Here is a 27,417-nt window from a genome sequence, read left to right on the forward strand (position 1 = left end):
TTGCCTAATTACATTCGTATTTGTGGTATTCCCTAAAATCAAGGGTTACTCTGAGTTTCAATAGCATTGAGGCTGTAGCAAAGCCAATGCATTTATCCCTTCTACCACTGCTCAGGAACTCATTTAGACAGACTTAATATTAACTACTGTATGTCCGTTCTCTTCTTTCCATTTATTATTGGATTCATTATGAAATTAACACTGAGAAAGGCCCAGATTTTTAAGGTATTTAAGTGTTGTGGTGATCAGCGTTGCAGTGCATAACCGATATAGGAGTTTAAATCTCATTTTTGAAAGGGATTTAGGCACTTATAAGCTAATATCTCATTGAGAGCCAGTGGGATTTAGGCTCCTAAAGTATCTAAATCTCTTTTGCAAATGAGATTTAGGCCCCTAAATCAGTTAGACATAGCAACACTGTGTGCCACAATGCCCAAATACCTTTAAAAATCTGGGCCTAAAAGCCTAACTTCGTAAATTGTGAGTGATACATAAATAAAAATTAAAACAAATACTTTTAGATAGTTCAATACTTGACAGAGGTCTAGGATTGGCAGACTTGGACGTGGAAACTCTGTATGTACCAACCGGGAGTACCAATTGTGAGCTGGTCACTTGCCCTCAAGGAATAGGACTGAGACCAAAAATTCCTTACCCACAGGACACCAAGCCGATGTCAGATGGTTGTCACTTGCAACCACTAGCAACCTAGTCTGGATTTGAATCAGATGGAAAGGTGCCGTAATCCCATTATCAAGGCTGCATTTTTTGTCATGGGAGTCAGACATTCCATGATTGGAATGTTTTTTAAAAATATATCCATGGGCCTTGAAATCTTGTGACTCTTGCATGTGAGGAGGTGCTTGTGATGTGCTCTACACAATGGCATTTCTCTGTTTGTCCGACTGTAATGCAATAACTTTCGAAAACTGCATCGAATCAATTCCAAAATTTCAGAGAATATTCTAGGCACAAAAGGGCAGAGCCCTATTGATTCTGGTGGAAATCAGAAAAGCCAGCCCCCCAGAGTGCCATTTGGTCACTCAAGATACACGGGGGAGGCAGCAACCTCACAGAGGCCTGTGGCAGGGGGGCAGAATGACTCTGGATACAGGGGTGAGACAGTGTTCTTAGACTTGGGGTTAGGGCACCAAAAAACTTCCTGTGGTTGCAGCAGAAAATGGACACTCAGGGGGACTGATTTTGTGGTAGGTGGCTATAGTGAGAGTGAGTGCCTGGCCAGGGGTACAGTTTGGCCTACATAAGCAATGACGTGTGCGATTCTTTAGTAAATAAATGTGAACCTTGAATGATGCCAAGTTAACCTCTGAGGTGCATGGGGGAGACTAAAAGAGAACTGGAGGTCAGCAACAACATTTTAGCCTGTTCCCAGGCCCAGATAGTGCACCCTCCATGAGAGATGTCAACCCTCAGCGACAACTTTACTTAGTCAAGGGTGATGATCAGTGTTCCCTCTAATTTTTCCCACACATGTGCGGAATGAATTTTGTTATGTACACCAATATGGAGGGGATGTGTGACACATTACCTCCATATTGGTGCACATAACAAAATTCATGTGGTGGGGTTGGGGCCGAGGGGTTCAGAGTGTGGGAGGGGGCTCAGGGCTGGGAAAGAGGGTTGGGGTGCAGGAGTGTGAGGGCTCTGGCTGGGGGTGCAGGCTCTGGGGTTTGGCCGGGGATGAGGGGTTTGGGGTGCACGTTGCCTCAAGGCTATGGCGGGGAGAGAGTTTAGTTTTTTAGTGTGTTTTGCATAAGTCATCCATGTTTCTGAGCCATATAGAAGAGTGGATAAAACACGTCTCTTAAATATGGATTTTCACTTTAGTTGACAATTTCTTAGTCTTGCAAAAGACCAAAATTCCTGGCTGCTTTGCCGATTATACTAGTGACATCAGTATCAAGATCTACATAGCTGGTAACAGTAGCACCAAGGTAATAAATTGGTCAACAACATCCAGCTGAATGCTATCTAAGATGATATCTGGAACTGGTTCTGAAGAGCCTTGGTGCATGATAAGTCTTCTTCAAGCTTATTGCTAGCCCAAAGATTTTGCATGAATCAGAGAACTTGGTAATAAGGTGTTGTAGAGCATCAACACTGTGAGCCGCAAGGGCTGCATCATCTGCAAACAACAGGTCCCTTATGATGATCTCCTCCACCTTCATCTTAGCTCTGAACCTTGCAATGTTAAACAAACCTCCATCATGTCTAATGTTAAGATAGACACCCTCTTGAACATCACAGAATGCATATTGAAGTAGGAATGAGAAGTAATTATTAAACAATGTAGGAGCCAGTATGCAACCCTGCTTCACTCCATTGTTGATGTTAAATGAGTCAGACTCTTGCTTTTCATACATTACAGTTGCCTTCATGCCATTGTGTAAGGATTTCACAAGATTTAGCAATATAGGTGGACAACCAAGCTTCTTCAGAAAAATGTAAAGCCATGACCGACTAACCATGTCAAGAGCTTTTGTTCAATCTATTAAAAGCCATGTACAATGGAGTATGCATCTCTCTGCACTTTTCCTGCAGTTGTCTTACAGAGAAGAGCATGTCTAGGGTGGATCTTCCTGAGCGGAAGCAATGCTGGCTCTCAGGATAGATTCTCACAGCTAAAATTTGAAATCTAGGTAAAAGAATACAGCTTAAATTTTTCCCCACTATGTTAAGAAGAGATATTCCTCTGTGGTTATTACAACCACTTATGTCTCCTTTGTTTTTATAGAGTTGGATGAAAAGAACATTCTTAAAATCTTGCGGAACACTTTCTTCCTTCCAACAGAGTAGCAATACCTCGTGCAAGCTTTGTAGCAAGTCTTTGTTTGCACATTTGTAGATTTCAGCAGGTAAACAGTCAGATCCTGAAACTTTTTGATGCTTTGTTCAAGTTCCTCTAGTGTAGGTTTGGCATCTGTTTGAAGTCATAACTTCAAACCCAATAAATTTGGCTAGCACACATTAATCTATTACAGACTCCCCTGAATATCATACCATAGCGCTTACTCCACCTCTCCAGTTGCTTCCCTTTATGAGTTATGATATTGCCATCCAGAACTTTCTGGAGCTGTCTTGTTCTTTATCAGCCCAATGGCCTTTCTAATACCTTCTTACAACTGTCTACTGTCACCTGCATCAGCCACCTGTTGGATGCTGTCGCAAAGACCTAGCTAAAATTCTTGAGCACACCTCCTGGAAGCACTTTGGAAGGATTGTGTACGCAAGATATCTTTCAAATATGTACGTCTTGTCAGTACCAAGTCCAGCTGATGCCAGTGCTTGGACCTCAGGTGTCTCCACAATGATGTTCTTCTGATGTTACCAGCAAAGAAGGTGTTGGTCACTGATACGCCTTGACTGGCACAGAGCTAGAGAACTCTCTGACCAATGTCAATGATACATCCAATGCCATGCCTACCCAGAATCCCAGGCCAGATCTCAGCATTGGACCCAACTCTTGCATTGAAATCTCCAAGTACTAGGATGGGTTCCTTCCTTGGAATCCTGCTGATCAGTTCTTCCAGCTGTTGGTAAGAGGTACCCTTTTCCTCATTACTAGACTGCAGAGTTGGAGCATAGATACTGATGTGGTTGATGAATCCCTTCTGTAGACTAACTCAAAGTATCATGATCCGTATGGACACTGCAATCGAAGCTTCAAACGATGACTTAAATTCATTTCTGATAGCAAAACCTACATCATACTTTCTCCTTACTCCTTCAGGTTTGCCATGCCAGTAAATGGTGTAGTCCTTCCCCCTTATGAAGTCTATGTCTGAGAGCCGAGTTTCCAAAAGAACTGCAATATCAATTCTGAAACATGGAAGCTTTTTACTCAACATAGCCATTTCCCTCAAATCCGAATTCAGATCAAAGTTGTAGCCAGGGATCAAAGTCCGAATATTCCAGGAAGCAATTCTGTTTATAAAAACAGTTGAGCTAAACAATGAATCAGGGCGTTTTTGACTCACCTTCTCTAAGGCCACCCTCACACAAGGCAAGCAGGACATCCATAAACATGGCTGCTTGGAAATCTTGATAGCTGTCCCAGGGCCCTTATGCCTCTCTTGGATCACTGCGACTATCTTGCCAAGACCTTCAGTGCATACACCTAGGCAAAGTTATGGAGGAGCAAAGGCTGACATAGACCTGTCGTTCTTCCCCCCCACACACACACACCCCCGTTTAGACCTCTGAGCCAGAATCTGAAGGCCAGAGAGAGTCTGGATGTTCAGTGACACAGAGGTTGTAGCTTCTACCAGAGAGCAGCCTAGATAGAGCTGCTAACTGGCTATCACTTCAGCGTGAGCACCATTTCAGTCAGGGTGAGATCCCTTACACTTTCTTCAACCAAGAATCAGAGGGGTAGCCGTGTTAGTCTGGATCTGTAAAAAGTAACAAAGAGTCCTGTGGCACCTTATAGACTAACGACAAAGTGGGTATTCACCCACAAAAGCTTATGCTCCAATACATCTGTTAGTCTATAAGGTGCCACAGGACTCTTTGTTGCCTTCAACCAAGAAGTATCCACAAGGCAGTGGAGGATGCAGTTTAATGTCATGCCCAGGGCATGCCTCAATGCTTCAATAAATATTTTATTTTATTTTGTAATCTATACGGTTGCTAAGCCTTTACTAAACATTTCACAAAGAGTCATAGGAAGAGAATTTCAGTTGCTGCAGGGAGCTGCAAGAAGAGCACAGGAGAACAGTACATGGCTGAAGAAGAACTCTGTGTAAGCTTGAAAGCTTGTCTCTTTCATCAACAGAAGTTGATCGAATAAAAGCTATTTCCTCACCTACATTGTCTCTCTAATATCCTTTGACCAATGTGACTACAACACCACTGCAGACATGGATGCTGTGACACTTCTCAGTATTTTTTAAAGAGCCCCCAAAATGGTTTAATTTATCCCTGTGGGGTGCTTAAGTTGTAAAGGAAAATATGAGCTGAGTGTGTGGATGGAAGGGGAGCTTTTTCTTGTGGGAGTTTTTAATGATGCTGTTGATCATAACTCCATAGCTAAGGTTGAGTTCTTTTTTTGTGCTTAAATCAGGGATTCACCTGCCTTGTTATATGTGAAAAAATGCTGTAGTCTCCCACAATTTACGACTCTTATCCCTTAATTAGTTTGAGCTAAAATGTTCTCAATGGAGTCCTTTAAGAAATGTATCATCTGAGTCCTTTCAAACTTTCCATGTTGTTAAAATTAATTGAAAACTCGCGCATAGGATATAGTTGAAGAAATTAAGTGACAATTAAGCTCAGTTATTAATGATTGTTGTATTGAATTATTACGACTATAGGCTACAGCAGGCTCAAGTGGAGCCATTGTGACATCAGAAGTAATATATCCAATTGTCACTCCTCCTCTTCAGCTAATTTGCATGCAACAATTCTGTTGGTTGTAATGACAATGATTTGAGGGAGACTGTGCATGTGGGTCAAGAGTTTTCATTGGTAGATTGCTTGTCCCATCATCATTGTTCTTTTTAGGTTGTGTGGTTGCATACTAACTTGGGCTTCAGTGCTTGAAAGGCTCCTATGGCACTGCTGATTTGGCTCCCGTGCGTATTTGAGGCAGCAGTGGTAGTGGAACTAAGAAACAAATATGGGTGGTGCCCTTGTAGCACAGTGACATTGGGACTCAAGGATGGGCTCTCCCTGCCTGCCTTCACATAGCTCTGGTCTCATTAACACAGTCCTTTAAACCACTACATCAATGGCAAATTAACGAACCAGATTAATAAGTACACTTTGGTGACTTTGCACTGCTCTGGCGATGTAAACTGTAAATCCAGTTTACCCAACTAGTGCAATCTGGTTGCCTTGTACTTCTTGGGTGTACTGGTGAATCCGGTCTTAAGAGTTCAAATAAAAAACTGATTTGTGGTTAAAAACTACCTATCATCAAATCATTAGCAATATGATGTAGCAGCATTTGCTTTGGATTTCTTGTTTAGTGTTTGTGTATGAAATGTTTAATAATCTTAAAAAATGGAGGAAATTAACAGGAGAAAAAGAACCACAACCTTATGATGGAGTGTTAAGGTTCAGACTACATATGAGTAACATAAGAGTAAAACACATTACAGGATTTTGTAATTATCAGGAAATTCAGAGTTAAAATTACATTTAAAAGAAATCCAGATATGTTAGGGTAAGAAATGCACAATTGATGCACCCAACCAACCTTAACTCTGCCCTTTAATGATGCCATGATGGGGAAATGATCCTAATGAGCCCTTAAAAATGTGTTTCTTTTAATTTGGGACACCAAACACTAAAATGCCTTAATCACAATTGTATTATGACTGCATGATACTATTAACTCCATTTTAACATAGTTTTTGTTCTGTTTTGTTTTATTTGGGAAAAAGAGGTAGTTTATAGAAAGCTGTGCTTTAGAGAGCCCAGATTTTGTAATGAAAATCTGGGACTATTTTCTAAGTATTAAAGAGAAAGAAGTGATTTATGCTTATGTGCGTGTGTGTTTCCATGCTGTGCACAATTGAGGTGGGGCTGGAGAGGAAAAGGTTTGCAATCTGTGGGCCTAATCCAGTTCCAATTGAAGTTGAGTGTATCGGCTAAAGAGAGAATTTGGAAAGGGGAAAAGATATATTTTTCCTCTGGGTGTACCACAAAGGAAAGGGATAGTAGGGGTCATGTGTAGTATATTGAGGAGTGTTTTGTAATTGCAAGCCATCACTTTAAGGGCTCGTCTATACAGTGCAATAAAATGCACCAGAAAGGTGTAAATTCTAATGCACACCAATGTGTTGTGCACTATCTGGCCTGTGTAGACCCTGCTGGAATGCAGTAAAAGTTCCCTAGTACACATTATTATGTTAACATGCACTAGGGAACATTTAGTGCTCACCAGCAGTGTCTACATGGGCCAATTAGTGCACAACACCTTGGCTCACATTAAAATTTATATCCTTCTGGTGTGCTTTACCATATTGTGTAGACAAGCCCTAATAGTTGGAGGATTTTCTGGTCTGGCTTGCCGGCTATGGGGCTCTGTAATGGAGCTTGCAATCAGAGTCAGTTCTGCACCTAGCCAGCCTAGAGTAAGGTGGGATGGCTTATGCCGCTCTATTTTTAGGGAGCAGCCTGCTTTGTCTCTCTCTGTTTTGGAGTTCTTATGTGTTATCATATTGAATTCTAAGAAATCAAGTACTATTACATTGCAACTCTCCAGCAAGAATATTGATGTTTTTGTCTAACTTTTCTGTTTGTATGCTGTGAACATATCAATATGGATGCAAATCACAAAAGGGGAGGGACTAGGTAGTAGGGTGGATGGAGGGATTAAAAAGGAGTAAAGAAAAACTGGATCGTAGACTGTGGCTGTATGTCATTATTAAGGCTACGATTTTTTCATGGAGGTCGCAGAAGTCACGGAAACCGTGACTTCCAACGACCTCCCTGACTTCAGTCCTGTTGGCTGGGAGTTGCAGGGTCCCCCTGCCACTCCCTGTGGCCACAGGTGCCAGGATCACGTGGAGTTCCCAGATGCTGCGGGCAGCGGGGGCACACCTGCAGTGCCTGGCCGCTGCAGGTGGCAAGGGCCCCCGCAACTCCTGGTGGATGCAGGCGATGGGGGCTCCCCGCAACTCCCAGCTGATGCGGGCAGTGGGGCCCCCTGGAACTCCCTGACGCTGCAGGCAGTGGGGCTGCAGCCCCTGGCCGCCTTGGGCAGAGGCCCTCCCCCCCGCAGCTCCCACCCACTGCAGGCGGCGGGGGCACCCCGGAGCTCTGAGCCACTGAGGGTGGTGGGCCCCCTGGAGTTCTGAGTTGCCGCAGGTGCCGAGGGTCCTTCAAAGCTCCTGGCGGCCGCAAGTGGCTGGGGTACCCCAGAGCTCCGAGCTGGGGGACCCTGGAGCTCGGAGCGGCCCCTGCAGCTGCCCAACCTCTGCAGGTGGTGTGGGGACCCCCGTTTTGTCAGGGATATTTTTAGTAAAAGTCAGGGACAGGTCACGGGCTTCCACGATTTTTTTCATTATTGCCCGTGACCTGTCCGTGACTTTTACTAAAAATATCCCTGACAAAATCTTAGCCTTAGTCATTATGCGGTGCTCTACCTTATGCTGCCTCACCTCTCTCTGCTGTTACCTTGCCCTCCACCCTTTTGTTTGCCAGCTGTTCCATATTGTCAGAAACCTAGATTGTATGGATCTCTGGGGTGGGGGCTGGCCTTGTGTTAATTGTTTGTACAGTGCCTGTTACAGCACGGCCCCGATACCTGACTGGGTCCTTGGCATTACTGCAGGAGAAATAAACAATAAGTAGAAGAAATGATGACATCTGCAGTGTGTCATTACATAATTCAGCCCATACATATGCTTATCATGTGTTCTGTAAAGGCTAATGTCTATGGAATGCTTAGAAGGACTTGAATACTTATCAAATACTTAAGAAATGTACTGTGTGGGCAGCTATTCTTTTTTTCTGGCACTCTTTTTTTGGCCTTGACACTAGCTTCAGGGCAACTGCTGGGGAGGGAGAAGATGCAATTAAGAGAATGCCTGAGTCAATGCCACAGGGTTTTGAAGAACTGGGGGCGGGGGGCAGAGGGCACCCACAGGCCGGGCTCAGGGGTTATTCAGTTACTGTAGAACAGTGACTGTGCGTGTGTGCGTGTTGTATGCTGCTGCCGCTTTGTTTTCATTGCATGGCTGTCACCAGTGCCGGAGCTAGCTCACTGGGGGCCCTAAGCAGGAATATTTTTGGGCCCTCCCCCACACAACATATACTAATAATTAATAGGAGGCCGCCTTGAGCTGCTCGGGGCTCTAAGGAATTGCTTAGTCTATTTATGCCTAGTGCCGGTTCAGTCTGTCACAATCAGTTAGAGTGAGACAAACAACGTGCTGCTCGTTGCCGTGTGATTTTATTTTATTTGACTGATTTTATTTTGGCACACAGCAGCAGAGAGCAGAACAGAGACACTATAGCTTGACTGTGGTTTGAGAGCGAAGCACACAGAAAACCAGCACAGTACTATCCCAGCCTTTGAAGTTGCAGTGTGGCACCAAAAATCCTCACGTTCCATCAGCCGATAGCAGTGCTGGTAGAATTCTTCCCAGAGATGGCAGTGGTAGTAGGAGAAAGACAGTGAGCCAAAATGAGCTCTGTGTAACCCCACAGACATTGATGAATCAGGCCTCGAGTCTGAGATTTCTTGGAATTTCTCTGTTTGCAAAACAAAGGCAGATGACTGAAAAATGAGCCATTTTCAGCTATGAAAACAGCTTCTGCGAGTGTATGCCATTTCCTATGGGTCCCAGGGTTATGAGGCGCCTCGCTCTTATCATGAGGAATTCTTGTCTGTGCAACACAAACACTGCCTCTGAGGCCTCTCAGGCCTTGCTCTCTTTGTACAGGTAAGTGATAGGCACACACCAATCCTTGAGTCCCCCGAGCTTCCCTTTGGAGTGCTCAGCCCTGTTCCACTGAACACTCACAGGACTCTCAGATCCTCTACTCCCAAGGAAATAGTACACACCAGCTTGAAAGATTCAGCTCAGAGTCACCACTTTACTTAACACACCATTGGCATGGACGTTTACTTTTCCCCGGGGTTGCTCCACCCCGGTTCTGCCCTGAGGTCCCACCCCCACTCTGTCCCATCCCCCCAAGGTCTCACCTTTGCTCTGCCTCTTCCCGCCACCACTCCATCCCCTCCCCTGAACCTCCGCCCCCTCATCCAAGACCCCACCCTTGCTGTGCCTCTTCCTGCCCCGACTCCACCCTCTCCCCGAGGTCCCCACTCACTGGTCTCTTCCCTCCTTCAAGCCCCTCCTTGAGCTGCCAATCAGCTGTTTGGCAGCATCCCCAATAAGTTATTTGACAGCGCCCCTGATTAGCTGATCGGGGGTGTCATAAAACAGCTGATCGGCAGCGCCGCCGAACAGTTGTGGCTGGTGGGTGCTGAGCACCTCCTTTTTTTTTTTCTGTGAGTGCTCCAGCCCCAGAGCACCCATGGAGTCGGTAACACACAGAACTACACAGTGAAAAAAAGAATAAGTGTATTGTCAAAAAATAGTGATACAGGGTGAGAATATTGGAAACAAATGGTTATATGTAAAATAAAATTATAATATGCTTTCTAGAGCCTAAACTTAACTTACAAGCCATTCCCCTGTTTACTACAAGATAGCTTGCCTCACGTCCTTTCCCCCAGCATTTCCAAAGAGTTTGGCTGAGACCCTTGACGTTCACCTGAAAATAGGGTTTCCCCATCCTTCGCTGTTTATCTCTTCCTGTTAATTTCCTTGCGAAGTCTGCACAAGCTGTTCATTTGACTTAGTATGCTAATAGACTCCTATTGTGTGGCATACAATACACAATGGTCCACCATGGAGATAAGTGTATCCTACCCGCTGTCTGGAGAAGTTTATCTCAAGATATGCTACCTTTGAGTGACCTGCTTTTAACAATAGACCCAGAGAATATAATTTTTAGTATATATACCTAACTCCTCACATATTCTCCATACATACATCTTGCAATGATTAGGATGACCAGCATGACTCAGGCTTTCAGTAGACACCTTACATGATCCCTTGTTGGTGAACCCAGGAGATCCTGGTACCTTTGTATATCCCTGTGCCTCTGCCAATTGGCATGAAGAAGTCCTTGGGTCACAGAGTGTTGCTCAGTGGGTCCTCTCACCTACTGATCTCTCGAGGGTCAGTCTTGACCTGCACTAAGGGAGACTTTCTTGCGCACAAATAAGCAAATCTATTTCTTGCTCACTAGCTAGTGTATCAGCACAGTGAGGGCGAGGGAGATGTCTCACCATTCCTGGTTGCATCCTGTTCTTGTAAAGCACCTTGTCCTGCTGAAAACAAAATTCCCATTGTCAATTGCAGACATTTTAACCATGCACATTAATAGTCTTGGGACATATCCTGCTACCCTTAGTCTCGTGAATAAGCCTCAGCTGATGCCAAGAGGGCCACTGACGTCACTGGGGCTACTTGTGTTACTAAGGGTTGTGTGAGAAAGGGTCACAAGAGCAGGCTTTTAGTTTGTAGGTTAAAAAGCTTTCCTTCCTGGAAAATCCATCAGCATCTCTAAAAAGGAAAGGGACTGAATGAGGGAATTTTTCACTTTTTGAGTAGCTTTATGCTATTGCTAAAAGCCCTTGTGACCTCTATGTCTTATATCAATACCTAAACATTTCATTTTGCATAGTAGGTAGACTAGCATTATCATCCCCATTTTACATATGGGAAACTGAGACACAGAGTGTTAAGTGACTTGCTCAAGGCCCCACAGTAAATCAGTGGCAGAGCTGAGAATAGTTCTCCTAATTCGCAATCTGGTGCCTACTTCCTTGCATCATGCTCCCTCTAGAGAAACAGCAGCCATTGAAATTAAAGTTGCAAAAGTATGTCCATGCTAACCCTCTCTTTTCAGTTGCTACTTGTTTTCTGAACCTTTCACCAACTGAGCTAAGATTATTCAGGCTTGCTTTCTTTATTTGATGGTGCCATTTTTGGCAGGTCTGAGCAAAATGTTCAGCCATTTTGGATTATACAGTGAGGGAAATAATACACTCCTCTCCCCTTCCTAACTAAAATTAATAAATAAATAAACCCTACAAATTTGTTTTTGAACAGTTGTGGCTGTACTGCTGAAACAGCGGGGGAGAGGAAGCTGAAACTGGCACAGAGATTGGCCCCGTTGGAGGAAAAGTGACATGGTGTACTTTGGTGAAAATTGCCTTTGCATAGGTTATAACTCACTGAAAATTGCACTCTGTGCATGTGCAATACATTTTCCACTGTTTTTGCTAAGCTGGCAACGTGCACAACCAAGGAACGCCATGATGCACATGGCTTCCTTAACTATGTATTGTTTGAGAAATAGCATGTGGGCATGTAATTAAAGACTATCTCCTATTAAGGGCGAGGGGGAACCAACTTAAAGCGTTGTCTACAACCATTATCATTTCCTGACCTTTGATTGCTTAACATGCAACTTGAATAGTCTATCAAGGTAGGAGAGAATATTCTATTAAGGCAGGTAGGTGAGCCTGCCCACACGCCCCTTCCTGGGCTTACCACATTGTGGGGCATAGCATGAGCAGGAGAACAGCCTTCACAGAACAGCAGTGATGGACAAGAACAAGAAATGGCAGAGGCTTGACTCTATGACCCTCCCACTCCAATGTGCTGGCCAGCCCAGCTCAGCCAGCATGGAGAGACTATTACTGGTACAATGCAACCTACACCTGTAGCAGATTACTTCCTGTTATCCCCCACAACCCCGAGTGAGGAAAAGGGGAACCAGGAGTCACAGTGTCTTCTCTGTTCTGCTCCGGAGCAGCTGCACCACTACTTGATCACAGCTAGTTTCAGTCTAACCCATAGTTGCTTTGATGGACTGTATACATTTTAAGCATATGTGCCTATGCATTTCTAGTACTGTCTCCAGGCTATCTTGACACCAGAATGTTCAGGCATGTGTGTTACATATATAAAGAGATTGAACTATTTTAGAATATTTTTGGTGTTTATATAATTAAAAATGGCCTATACTTTTTTTTTCCAGGAAGAAAGTTCATATAATAGTCAGTTTTTCAAATGTATTTAGGCACCTAAAGATGCAGGTAGGCACGTCGGCCCAGATCCTCAAAGATATTTAGACTCCTAATTTCCATTGAAAGTTAGGAGCCCTAAAACACCTTTGAGTATCGGGGCCCCTGTGGGATTCTCAAAAGCACCTAGGTGCCTAACTCTCCTTTTCAAAATCCCAGGAGATGCCTATCTGCATCTTTAGGTTTCCAAATACCTTTTAAAATCTGGCCCCTGGTGCTTTTCCTGGATGAAAGAAAGAAAATGAGCTGAGCTAGTTTGCCGATTAGCAAATGGCTGCTACTTCACGGCCTAAACAAAAAGATGTTTTGGTCTTAGTCCTGTTCCAAGCAGATTATGGTCCCCATCTCCAAACCTGCCATCTCAATTGTGTACTTGTTGGCAGGAAGGCCCTGTTCTCAGTGAGCACAGCATCCAATCTTCCTTTCAGTGGTCGTTGCTTGAGGTCAGAAATAAGGCATGTTTGGAGAGGCAATGTAAGGAAGCCTGCGCCTTTGCTACCCATGCTGTTCCCTTTCTGTGAATAAATAGAAGACTTTAGACTCCAGGGCTGTTAGTGTGGCACCCTTCACAAACATTGAAATTCACCTAAAACGGGGGGGGAGGGGGAAGGAGGGGGGAGAGTCAGCTACTATGTAGGCACAGCAAAATTTACTATAAATGGGTCTTAAGTACATAATTACATGATAGATCCAAATGGCTCCAAAAGAGTTGCTCCAGGCTATTGTGTAAGCAGTACTCCTTTGAGAAATGTATAAATACATGTAATTCAGTACATAATACACATGTTAAAAAACTACCTAATTACGTATTTTCCCAGGAGAACGAAATGGCTCCAAAAGAGCTGTTCCAGTCTCTTGAGTACACAATGTGTGTTTTATAACCTTCCATGAATCTCTTCCATTCTTTTTCCTTTAGGGGAAAAAAATAGCAAGGAAATTAAATACAACACACCTACTGTACATTTAATTTAAAGGACAAAACACAATGTTGAAATAACATTAAGGGTGTGACGCACACCAAGAAAAGCCAGGAGACTGGGTGTTAAGGCTGTTACTACATCCTTAACTCATTTCACTTGTATAACATTTCATACAACTTTTCTGTAATGGTTGTGTCTGATCGACCTAGTTAGGTACTTATGTGGCCTGCATTGCTCTGGTAACTTGAGTACTTCCCAAGTATTTATACATGGATTTTTTTTTAATCTCTCTTCTTCACAGCCTCTAGATGAAATAGGTTGATTGATTAGTTAGTTTGGGGGAAGGAGGGGGATTATGTTTGGGTGTGAGTGAATGGCTGTGTTGTGTGTGTGTGTAAAAACTTACTGAGGGAAAGCTAACTTGGAGAAATGAGTTTTACATTTCATTCTGAAAGGGGTGAGGTCCATGGTCATTCTTATCTCTCTTCAGTTAGACCCATAGTCTAGGTCCAACTCCTGTGAAAGTTCTGTCTCCCACATTCAAAAGTCTCTCCCTGTTGGTCAACAGTTTCATTGTTTTGGTGGAATGTAACTGCCATGGGAAGTCATGGTCTTGGAGGACAAGACAGTTTTTTAGGTAGCTAGTGCTAACCCCAAGGAGGGCTTTGAATATCAGGACAGAGACCTTGAACTGGACCGTATTCACTGGAGAGCCTGTTCAGAGAGTGGGGTATCACAGGGATGTGGTCACAGCAACCCATGTTGCTAAGCAGACAGACTATTGCATTATATCTTTACCTTTTTCATTTGTGTAAAATTCCATCAGGTGGGCTCTCTTTCTACCCCATTCCTGGAAACAAACAGAAAATAAACTAATTTAGCCCTCCGCCCAGTACATACAAGTAATTTCTCTTATACTTGTACTGTATGTTAGTGTCACAACACATATACAATAAATGCTCCCCTGGTTCTGGAACTGGCAACCCTTTTCTATTGGGTAGTGGTAGGAATTTTGTGTATTAGATGCCTTTACCATTGTCTAATTCCATACTGTAGGATAGCCCTGTTTAACAAAAATGCTAGCCCTGTTACATACACATTCCTCCACTGTTCTGTTTCTTACAGTTGTACCATTTAATTGGCATAGGTAACAAAAGTTATAGAAAATCTTCTAGTATATGCCAAGATAACCTATTGCTACATGCTTTTATTTTCCAAAAAGAAGTGCTCTTCTTCATTCCATTTTCTCTTCCTATTTGATCCTCCCATGATTTCATAATGCTGCTGTAGTCATGACATCATATTTCTCACCATGGCAACAGAGTATGACATCATGTGCACAGGGTTATAAATTCACAGTGGATCAAGGAGGGAGATCTGAAATATTAACAAAGGCAACACAGGAAATGACTGGCCAAGTGCATTTGCAAAATGCGTGCTCTTTAAAGTTTACTTTAATATGAAAATCTCCATTTAAAGTTTTGTTTTATTATGATGTTTTCTGGGTGGCTTATGCTGTTGGGTGTTGGCAGGCTGAGAATTCTAGATGTCTCTTGCGTTTAAACACAGCTAGAGCATTAACTAGTTTGGTATGCACTTAATAGCAGTGCAGGTGGCAGAGGGAGATCGAGAATGAAAGATAATGTCTCTTTTTCCCTTTTCCCTGATGCATATCTGCTATTTTCATATTGGGTGGCTTTATTTGAGTTGGCACACTCCAGATTTTCAGGTTAGAGGAATGTTGGCATGCTGTTAGCACAGGGAATGTTAATCCTGTACAAGGTCACTTAAATATGTTTGAATCTGAGGCAGGAAGTTAGAACATTGTGATGGTATCTGCCTAATGCACTGAAACGGCATCAGAGGTATGCATTAAATGAGGATCTTTCATAGAAGGGTGAAACTGAGAGACCGGAGCGTTAACACAAAACAACTAACTACAGTGACTTAGATGAACAATTTCGTATTCTGTTTGGTATCATTTCAGGTATAGTGCTCTCCCTCACAGTTCTGCTTTTCCTGTGCTTGATCCTGAAGTGAAGTTGTAGAGGGCCAGATCTGATTTCCGTTACACACCCTGTAAATTAGAGAAACTCTGCTGGTTTCAGTGAAGTGAGTTATTCTGGACATACACAAGTGTAACTGTAATCTAATTCATAATTTTATTGGTGCCATCATGAGCTGTTGCCGTGGTAATTAATGTGAAATCCATCCATGCATCCATCTATAATTAATATTAACAGCAAGGTGGAAGAAATACAAGCCAAAATAGGGAAAGAACAGATTAAAGAATATTTAGCTAAATTAGATGTATTCAGGTTGGCAGGGCCCAATGCAATGGGCTCAATGGGGGTGTGATGTCTACAGCGTGCTAATGTGTTGTGCATTGATTGGTCCAAGTTGACCTTCCGGGTGCACTTTAATGTAGAACAGTTTGAAAGAGTGCTATGTTAAACCTCACTAGCAGTACACCATCAGGATCTACATGGACCCATTAATGAGCAACATGATAGAGCACTTTAAAAATTAACCCCCTGTAGTGCACATTACCCTATTGTGTAGACAAGCCCCCAGACATATGCTGAAGTTTCATTGAAAACAATGAGAAGAAGAGTGATCCGGTGGTTAGGGCGCTAGCTTGGGAGAAGAGATGAGGATTCAATTTCCTGCTCCACCATAAACTTCCTGTGTGACCTTGTCAAATCACTTAGGCCTGGTCTACACTAGAAAATTAGGTCAGTTTAACTACGTCGGTTAAGGGATATGAATAATCTACACCCCTGAGCAGCATAGTTAAGTCAACCTAAGTCCCCATGTAGACTGTTTTAGAATTCTTCCATCGACCTAGCTACCACCTCTCAGGGAGGTGGATTAACTACAGCGATGGGAGAATCCTCCCCTATCGGTATTGGTAGAGTCTACACTGAAGCACTACAGTGGTGCAGCTGCAATGGCGTATCTGTGCCACTATAGCGTTTTAAGTGTAGACAAGCCCTTAAATTTGCTGTGCCTTAGTTACCCTTCTGTTAAATGGGATAATAGTACTTCCCTTCCTCAGGCAGATGGAGGTCGCATAAGTGCCTAAGATAGATAGGCTAGAATGCTATGGACTTAAGAATGTGTGTAAGTGCTTTCCTGAATAGGGGACATACTATTTAAGGAATATAAATGACAGGAGAATCCGGCCAAACCATACTAAAGAACAGTGTCTCCCTAAATGCTTGTTATGGTTGAGTAATGACAAGCAAGATTCCAGAGCATACAGATGTCATTATTCCAAGGAAGAAATTAAGGTGGATTACCTCAGAAAATATTATATCTCATATACATACCACCATCAGTATCTGCTTCTGCCTTTTGTCAGATGACTTATTTTATTTAAGTGCAAAAAACCAGAATCATCCCTTGTGTAACTCAATTGACTTAAACAGAGTGACCACTAGTTGGCCAAGTCATCTTTATACAGAAAACATAGCTGCAAAATAGTATTTCATTGCTATTAAATCAACCAGTGGGAATAACATTTCTTTGAGGAGTGTACATCTTACAAAAATATATTGAGACATGCCTATGATAAACGCAAGTTGCTCACACTCTACAGTTCTAGTTATCCAAACTGCCCTGTAGTGAAGTTTATTATTTCCTCTTGGAAACTTTTTGTTTTATTGATGGTTCTTCAACATTTCTCTTCTGGTGCATTTTCATTTCACAGTTCACTCATGAACAGGGTTGGAGCTAGACATTTAGGTAACTTAAGCTAGGCCAGGTGGTGCTGTGGGATAAACTTAAACGGTCAACTCCTCTGAATTTATCCCAGCTGATAGGGATGTGGCTAGGCAGCTGTTGAGGACAGAGAGCCAGACCCTCAGCTGGTGGAAAGTGGCATAACTCCATTGCAGTTATTGAAATCAAAGCTGTGACACTGATTTATTCCAGTGGTCCATTTAAAAAAAAATGTGGTGCCCTAGGCAAACACCTATGTAGTCTATCTCTAACAACAGCCCTGCTCATGAAGGCAACCCTCCATCCAATTTCACACAAATATCTTCCTCTGGGCCATCACAGCTATTATTATTTATTATTTGTATTACTGTAGCACCAGAAGCCTGGGTATGGACCAGGATCCTATTGTGCTAGGTGCTGTTGATTTGGCTATAAACAGCTAAGAATAAAGAAGGGCTACTTCCGGCGACCTCGTGCTTGATCTTTTCAAACGGAATGCCCTGCTGCTACCTGTCTGCCACAATGTATATGTTACACTGAACGTACGTTACTCCTGAAGTCAGTAGTGGCTGAGAACACTAGTAGGCCCGTGCCTCAGCTGGAATAAATCAGTGTCACAGCTTTGATTTCAATAACTGCAATGGAGTTATGCCACTTTCCACCAGCTGAGGGTCTGGCTCTCTGTCCTCAACAACTGCCTGTGTATCCTACCCGCTGTCTGGAGAAGTTTATCTCAAGACATGCTACCTTTGAGTGACCTGCTTTTAACAATAGACCCAGAGAATATAATTTTTAGTATATATACCTAACTCCTCACATATTCTCCGTACATACAATTGCCTCTGCAACATAGCAAAGCTCAGCAGATCTTTAAAGTTAAACCTTACTTTAGCTTTATGAAAGTTCAAGGATTTATTTTTTTAAAACCCGGTAGAAAGAGAAAACACCTCTGCTGCATAAAGAAAAAATTAAAAACATTGTGCTTTGTACACACTCTCAGCTGAATATGATATTGCATAAGAGATTCTAGCAAGAGCTTAAACAAATGCTTCACAACAAATGCTTATTGTGATTTAATTCTCCATTCGTTCTAGTTATGCAATGGCTATTTTGCATGGAGATTGAGGCATGGGTTGTCACTTTAAAAGCGCTCTTCCTCATGATTGCTTTCCAGCGTAGCTGTGAGAGGGCTCACCAAATCACCATTTAATTTGTCATTTTCTCAATCATTCAGTGAGTCACATCTGCATTATCACTGGGTAGCAACCCACAAACAGAATTGTTTTTTTAAAGCTTCGATTAACGTGCTCCCAAAACCACTTTTGATGCCATACTGCCCAACAGATGACTCCCCTCTGTTTATGAAATGAGACGCTCCACAGGCACATAGAACCTCCCCCTTTTTAAAGTTAGTTTAGAAGTTTCTTCTTTGTGTGTTCATCCACAGGCAAATGAGAACCTTGGAATGGAAACATACAAACCCTGTTCCTGTGCCTGTTTTAACCTGGATTAGTCCTTCTTTGCTTGGATAGTATCACCACAGACAAATGACATGAGTACTCTCAGTGAGAGTACATTAGGCCATTAGAAATCATTATCCTTCTCCTTTCCTCCAGCTAAAAACAACAGTGTCTGAAACCAGAGAAGGTCTTATGCAATACACAAATACTTCAGCTATTGGAAACAGTTTCCAACTGTTCTTTGTGTCTAAGACTGTGATGCCTGGGCCTCTATTTTTGACTCAGTTTGCAACTCTATTATTAGATAATAATTGCAATTATTTATTTGTATTCTGTTAGCATCCACAATGTGCTATCCACACACAAGATGTCTCTACCCTGAAGAGTTTATGGTCTAGTGCAGGGGTGGGCAAACTACGGCCCGCGGGCCACATCCGGCCCGCCAGTTGATTTAATCCGGCCCTCAAGCTTCCGCCCCAGAGCCTGCACCCCCAGCCGGAGCCCTCATCCACCCGCACTCCAACACCTTGCCCCAGCCCGGAGCCTCCTCCTGCACCATGAATTCCTCATTTCTGGCTCCACCCCAGAGCCCACACCCCCAGCCAGAGCCCTCACTCCCTCCTGCATCTGAACCCCAATTTTGTGAGCGTTCATGGCCCGCCATACAATTTCCATACCCAGAATGTGGCCCTTGGGCCAAAAAGTTTGCCCACCCCGGTCTAGTGAATACATTCTTTTGAAAAAAAGATTTAAATTAGTGTTGGGCGGACCTGAAAAAGTTCAGATAACTCTCCCCTTCCCCCCCAAAATAAAGAAGCTTGTCAGTACTATTCATATGTTTTGATTCAGCAAAGTTTGGGCTGGAACTTTAATGGCAACAGGGTGACTCCTGAGGTTTCTCCTGATACATTTTGCTTCTGGTTGGTCTAGATTAAATATGACCAGTACATGTTATCTTACATTGTTTCAACATTTCCTGTCCTCAGTGGAGCTTTGAAATGTGAAATAATCTGAATCACAATCCTGAAATCTCATTTTAAAAAAGTTAATTGAACTTCTCTCAATCTTTCAAAAGACCTCAGAGCTTCGGTTCAGGTTCAATTCAAGTTGTAGTCAAAGGTTCAGAGCCAAGATTTTCAAAGTGATTAGCAATTTGGGGTACCTCAATTTTTGGGTGCTAAATTTAAGACACCTTAATAGACCTGATTTTCGGAGGTGGAGGTTACTTAATACTTAATGAAAACATGCCCATTTTTGCAGTCTTAAAAACAGAGGCAACCAAAATCACTAGTCATTTTAAAAAAACCTTAGTCCAGATCTACAGCAGTATACTCATTCCTACTGGAAAGATAAATGCATATTAATATCATTTATCCTTGATTAATTAATTTTGCTTGATATTACTGTTACTTCTTTCATTAGTTGTTAATCTTAGCTATGATGCAGCCAATAACAAAACAAATAGGGAAATTCCCAGATTTGTCTCTAAAGCAAGCCACTTTCAACTGGCGTAGTAGAGAGGTACGAAATGTGGGGTCTCTAAGACATTACTACTGGTGAAATCTGAATGATATTAGCCCAATGGTTTGGTAGTAGCTATATCTATCTATCTATCTATCTATCTATCTAACACCACATATACAATTGTAATGTATTGCAGGACGAAATGATAAGTGGCATTTATGATGCGGCCTGTGGTAAACATAATTATAGCATATGAGGTACAATCATGCCAATAAAACCTTTCTATTGCACCACATCTTTCTGTGTTATAATACTGATCTTGTGGGAAATATTTTGCTCATGTTAATAGAATGTTATAATTCACAAGCATTAGATGTAGAATGGAAAGAGGGCAAAAGTAAAACTCCCACGCAGGTATGTGGGGGTACTCTGATGTCTGTAGCTGGTCCATGTAGAGTGGATGGAGTAATATGGATCTCTACTCTGTTTTTGGAAGATGCGGGTCTCTGACCATTATTGGGAAGGTGAATGGATTAGGTATAATAAAGTTTCCAGCCCATAAATGGAAGGTGGACAGAGAAGACTGCAATCTAAATGGATAAGAAATCAAAGAAAATTGATTGCCTGTTTGACTAGTGTAAAGAATCTAATTTTGCAAAGGGCTGGCCATATTGCAAGAAGGTGCCATTGCCTCAGCCTGCCACAGGGACCAGTGGAATGGGAGGGCACAGCAAAGTCTGCAAAGGACAGACACACAAACTAGGGATCTTTTTCAGGACCAGTATTATATTTGGCCTGGGCTAGGTATGACCAGCAATAATAATGAAGTCCTTCTCGTGCAGTAGGTAAAATGAAGTTATAAGCCATAACATTCATGGCTGCTCCAGTAGCATGATGCCTCAAAACCACTCACTGAGATTGCATATTCTGAAGAAAAACAAACGACCACAACACAGCATTTTGATTTCCTCAGCTATTGTCATGAGGGATTAGAGCCATGCTGAGCAGCAGAATTCTAGATTTCAAAAAGGCAAAATAGTTCCGCTTTCTGAGCCGTCATAAATTAGAGACTGTGGTGAAGATTTTCTAAAGTGACTCATGGTTTGGACTGTCCCATTTAAGACAAGTTAAGGTGGTCTCATTTTCAGAAAGTGCTGAGCATCCACTCTGCATAAATTAGACAATTTCTTATACTTTATGTACTTTTTGTTGCCAAACATTAACCAGGTTAGTACATAAGAAATGAAGGGATTGTGGAGTTTCTCTGTGAAGCCAGTACATAATAACATTCTGAAAGCACAACAGCATATAGTATGCCTGTGAAACGGATGGGCTGGGATAATTGGGAAGCAAAGAGAGACATCTGCTGAGTTGCTGAAAAGCGCTTCCTTTGTCGTGTGTTTTGGAAATCTCTTTTCTCTGAGTTTATTACTAATATTTAATTTAAAACCAGATTTGGACTATTGACAAAATTATAACTTGTAAACGGATGCATTTTTTTTCTCCCCAGTCTGATCTGGGCGGTAGTCCTTCTTCCATTTCCTTCTCCTCCTGCTCCCCCACCCCCCCCACACACACACTAAGTCCCTTGCCAATTGCTCTGGAGAAACGGAGACCTCAGCCTCCTTTTGGCCTTATGTGAAAGGGCAATACTGACAGGAGCCCAGAGGCTTGTCACTCTGAAAGCTGGTAACTTTTTGGTCATTCTGGCATCCCCATGACTAACAGTGACATTTATACCGAGTGGAAAAAGTGAATTTATCTCTCTCTGTGTGAGAGAGAGTGAGTTTGTATTTGTGTATGAAAATTTAATGACATTTCAAGGCATCCGACAAAAGCCTAATTCCTTGGATTGGATTTGTCAAATAATAAAATGACTTGACATAAGTATAATTGAAAGCAGATGTGGAAATATGGAATTTTAGCAGTTATTCTACCTTTTTTCTCTTGGTTTATGTCAGAAAATATTTTCTTTTTTTTGTTTCTTAGTTCCTTTCCATAGTACGGTGCCTTCAAGAGCAGGGGATGGTGGTAGAGCATGAAACTTTCCTTCAGAACAGAAAGCAGACTTTTTAAAATAATAAAAACAAAAATAATTAGAAGGGGAAAAAGAGCTGTGAAATATTAGTTTTGGTTCTGTGCCTCCTGACATTGCACTGTTCAAACTTGCCTGTAGGTGAACTTTGATATATAATCATATATATATTTATGAAGACTGTTTACAGCTATTCTTTGATTACACATCTCTTGGTTGTATGCTTTCTAAAAGCAAGCAAACTCATTTATGTTTTCACCTTCCCCACTTGGCTGGATTGAGTAAGTGTTAGATGGAAGAAGTCATAAAGATACAGGTCCACGCATATATGTGAACACAACCACAGACAAAAGGCTGAGTGGGTTTTCCTAGCATTTTAGACTGTAAAATACATACAGCTATTACAGCTGCTGCTTAGTGGGAAAGGAAAGGGATAAGATGGAAATGTCAATAATGGTAGCAAATGTATTATCAGATGCTTAAATGATAGTGAATAAATTTGCTTGCAGAACAGTCCTTCCTATTATGTTAAACCAGGGTAACCAGAAATGTTACATTTTATAATATTAAGGAAAACCTCAGTGCCTGTAGAGTGATATTTTTTGTAAATTTTGTTTCTTTGCCCAGGTCTTTTTAATACCGTGTTACCTGTATGCTATCAGACCTTTATGTTTTAAGGCATTCAAGACAGAGCAGTGTTGGTTTCAGCATATCATTGTTACAGTTCAGGGCAATTGCACCTCTATTCCCTCTCTATGGTCCAGCAAGGGCACCCCCTCTTGGCTCCAGCCTCAACAGCCGTCACCTCTGCTGGGTAGAGATATGTGTGTCTCTCCTTCCTGACTGGGGCATTCCCAGACTATGCTGTGATATTTGCAGCACAAGACAGACTGCCTAAACAGGCCTGTTTCACTTTTATGCTCAGAGATTGTACACAATGCAATCGCCACAGTTAAGTTACCACACAGCCATTTATAAGCAAGCGCATTTATTTGTAAAGTGAAAGCATTTCAGAGCAAATATATTAACAGAATAAAGGAACATACACACATGCTAATAAGCTGACCACGGATCACTCCTTCACTACAACTAGGGCTCTGGCCAGTGAACAGTCCTTCAAACCCCACCCAGGGATTTTCCTATGGTCACAACTTCATCACAGTTTCAGCCCAAGATAAGCATCCAAGTCTTACTGTGCCGTGGTAGGCCAAAGACCTTCCAACCCTTTCCTAAGGATTGGATCCTCCCCTTGTACCAGAGCTCCTGTCCATTTGCTAGATCAGAAAGAAGGCCCTGAATTAGTTTTAACCCAGGTTATTCAACCAAAATGTTTTTCTTTGTTTGTTGGTCCCTGGAGAATCCAGTCCAAACCAATATATGTGAGCCTCGCTCCAGGTGGTGGTAGCTCTCTGAAGGTGGTACAACCTGAGTGAATTTGCCGAACCACTCTCCCACTGTTCTTAATTCATGGAGGGCTGTGGTCTCTCTCCCTCAAGGAAATACATACAGCCCCTCAATAATACATAAACATTTGCATTTTTAATACAATGGACTCCTAATATACTTAAACTTTATTAAATTAAGTTAAAGTTTATTAAGTTTGTCTAGGATATTGTCATATCTGTAACAATCATCTGCTCTGATTTCATCTTTTTGTAGAATAGGGTTGGGATTTTCAAACGAAATGAAGGCAATTAATTAGGTGCCCAACTCCCATAGGGATTTATCAGCCTAATCCTATGAAAATGCCATTTTAGACTTTTAATTTGAGTTTTATCATTTTCTGATTTTTCAGTTTATGGTGCCTTGACCTTTGAGGAGGATGGGCCATATATTCAGTAAGAGAGTTCAGGCCAAAATGTTCAATAGAGGCCACTAATTTTGGGTTCCTCAGTGTTTGGTTGCCCAACTTGAGACACCTTGGGCCTGATTTTCAGAGGTGCTGAACACTTACAACTCAAACTGAAGACATCAGAGCCGCGGGTGCCTAGCACCTCTGGAAATCAGATTCTGAGTGTCTCTGGTTCTGCACTGCAAAATGTAAGCACCCAAAATTCATGGCAGCTTTTGAGGCCTAAATTTACTCGTGATGCAAATGATGATTTAAACTGAAGATGTGTGCAAGTGAGGAGTAAGTTGCAATATATGAAAATCCATGCAAGTGTTGAAATTACCTACCTTGAATAAATCTGGAAGTTGCCAATGGATCAGAAGGTCAGTGGGATAGTGTGAAAAGGGAGTGAGGCCTGCCAAAAATGCAAAGGGCCAGGAATGTGTCAAGGGGTTAGTCTGGGTAAGGCACTACGTAAGTGGTGCAAGCCTTGTAGAAAAGTGACTAACAGGAGAGTGTAAAATAAAGCAGCCCCTGCCTTTAAAGTATACCAGCACTGTTATAGACACACCTGCCATTCCTGGTAGCGCACTCAGATTCTCATGCACTCCTCAGTACACTGGGAAAGTCTAGTATCATGTTGAAAATACGTTTTGAATCATCTTTTGCCCCCTTATGAACACTGGGACTGCTCCCTGATAGGTCTCTGTGATTTGCTGGCCAACCTACCTGAATAACTTACTAGGGAACTCCAAAAGGCATTATGCATGCCACACCAACCTGAATAACATGCCCCTCAATTTCACATTAGAACGTCAAAGCTAGAGCCCTTTAATTAACATATTGAATGTCATTGAAAAGGACAGTTCACCACTCTGTGGCAAGGTCAATGTTTTAGTTTGCCCTCCATTAGCAGTAGTAACACGTCATACAGAAAATAGAAATTCTTTTGTCCTTTTCAGTTCAGAAAACTATTTATATTGTTCTTTTCTAGTTCTGTAGGTGCCAAAATGACTGCAGCTTATTTACCTCTCTCTGTTAGATAACAGTAGTAGAATGCTTAAATATTTCTGCAGCTAACAGTTATCTTAATTCTCAGATGGGGTAGCCGTGTTAGTCTGTATCCACAAAAACAACGAGGAGTCCGGTGGCACCTTAAAGACTAACAGATTTATTTGGGCATAAGCTTTTGGGGGTAAAAAAATGAAGTAAAAAACCCCCAAAAGCTTATGCCCAAATAAATCTGTTAATCTTAATTCTATAACCACAGTGCATTTTGGGATGAATCAACAGAAACACCTTTTCAAATCTCAGCTCAATAGATCCACCTGCAAAAATGTGCATGTACCCAATGTGTCAGAAAAACATTACATTTGTGTGTGCAAATTAGGTGTTCACGTGCCCCAGTCTGCACATGCAGTTACTTATTCTGTGCACACACATGAGGAGGTTTGTGGGCATAACAGATGCATGCATGTTTTTAGCTCAGCTAGTTGAAAAGTTTAACATCAGCTAGCCATAAACTGCCATTAATCTCCCAGAACAACAGAGCTGTCTTTGTGCTAGCCCCTGCATTTTCCTTTTTCCCTTGTGCAGCCACACAGAATCTAGGTACAAATTTCTGAAAAATTAATAATTTTAATTTTGCCAACACTCAAAATTTCAAGATTTATCAATCAGCTCTGCATGGGTAGTCTGCTCTAGACTTTGAAAATGTAGTCACTGTGGACACATAACCACAGCCACATGTGTTGTTATTTATTTTGTTTTCATACAGGCTCTTATCCAGCAAAGAACTTAGGTACATGATTAAGTTCATTTTGACTTCAATGGGCATATTCACATGCTTAAGGTAAGCATGCACTTAGGTATTTTGCTTGGGTTGGGGCCATAGCTCATTCCATCAAACTACACTCCTTGTGCTGAGTTAGAACCCACCTCTTACTTGGAAATAAAACACAGTAGTCCAACTTAATCCTTGGTTCATCTCCTCTAAAGTCAGTAGATTTATATCAAGGATGGATTTATTTCACTGTTGAAATAACCCTGGCTACAAATGCAAGACACAATGCTGAACACATTTCAGCTGGAATGATTAAGGTGGAAAAACTGCAAATGCAACTACTGCTAATGAGAACTTTTACATAATGGTTTTTATATAATATGAAAGGATAACAATGTCTTGGAAATATTAATACTGGTTGCTAGTTCTCCTGGAGTCTCTCCTGAGCTTCCATGTTTGAGCCAGAATCAGAAGGAAGTTTAGAGTGCCTTGAATTTTTTTAGAAGTCAGAGCTTGTGAGCTGATTGATGCTTGTTTGCTTTGTGTGTAATATCATTGCAATTAGCATGGTTATATCAATACAGACTGTAACGTTATTCATAGCCAGGAACGTAAAGAGACAAAAATGACCAGGATTTTTAAAAGTGATTCGTGATTTTGGATACCTCATTTTTTTTATGCCCACATGGAGACAACTTACAGGGACCTTGAGAACACAGACTGAGTGCTCAGAACTTTCTGAAAGTTGGGTGCCTTTAAGATGTCCCAAAATGGACACAAAAAACAGATGCACCCCAAAATCACCTGCCACTTTTGAAAATCTTGACCATATAGAGATGCATGGGGACATTATGTCTTGGTTTATACCTATAATAATTTTCCATTTATGATTGTGTACAGGGACAGATAATAAAAATATATTTTTTAATTGGTTGTATTATAGGAAGAGAGACCCTGCTGAAAGTAGACACGATCGTCACAGTCTATGGTACCTATAGCCATGTAAAATGAAATTCTATAGAGTGTTCATTAGCTGGGTCTAGTTCATGAAGAAGTTTACAAGCCAAACATGAAGTGTGTGTGTGTGTGTGTGTGTGTGTGTGTGTGTGTGTGTGTACTAGAAGGGATAATTTAAGGATTCTATTATGCCCTTTAAGGCACACACTAATATTGGGGTTTTGTATCTGAAGGAGGCAGAGCTCTGGGGTGCATAAGAGGAGAAGAGCTACTGCACCACCTTGGGAGTAGATGAAGTGCATGATTCTCTCTGTGCCTGTGTGGTTCTGCAGTCTGGTTTAGTACTGTGGTATTGCCCCCTTCCTAGCTCTCTCTATCCACTTTGGAAAAGTTAGGATCAGCTAGGGTGACCAGATGTCTCGATTTTATAGGGACAGTCCCGATATTTGGGGATTTCTCTTATATAGGCGCCCATTGACCTCCAGCCCCGTGCCAATTTTTCACACTTGCTATCTGGTCACCCTAGGATCAGCTAGCCATAAGCAGCTATTGACCTTCCAGTGCACTAGAGCTGTCTTTGTACCCAGCCCCTTGGAACCCTTTT

Source organism: Terrapene carolina, unplaced genomic scaffold, assembly GCF_002925995.2.
Source record: "Terrapene carolina triunguis isolate 2854851 unplaced genomic scaffold, T_m_triunguis-2.0 Scaffold182, whole genome shotgun sequence".
Classification (NCBI taxonomy): Eukaryota; Metazoa; Chordata; order Testudines; family Emydidae; genus Terrapene; species Terrapene triunguis.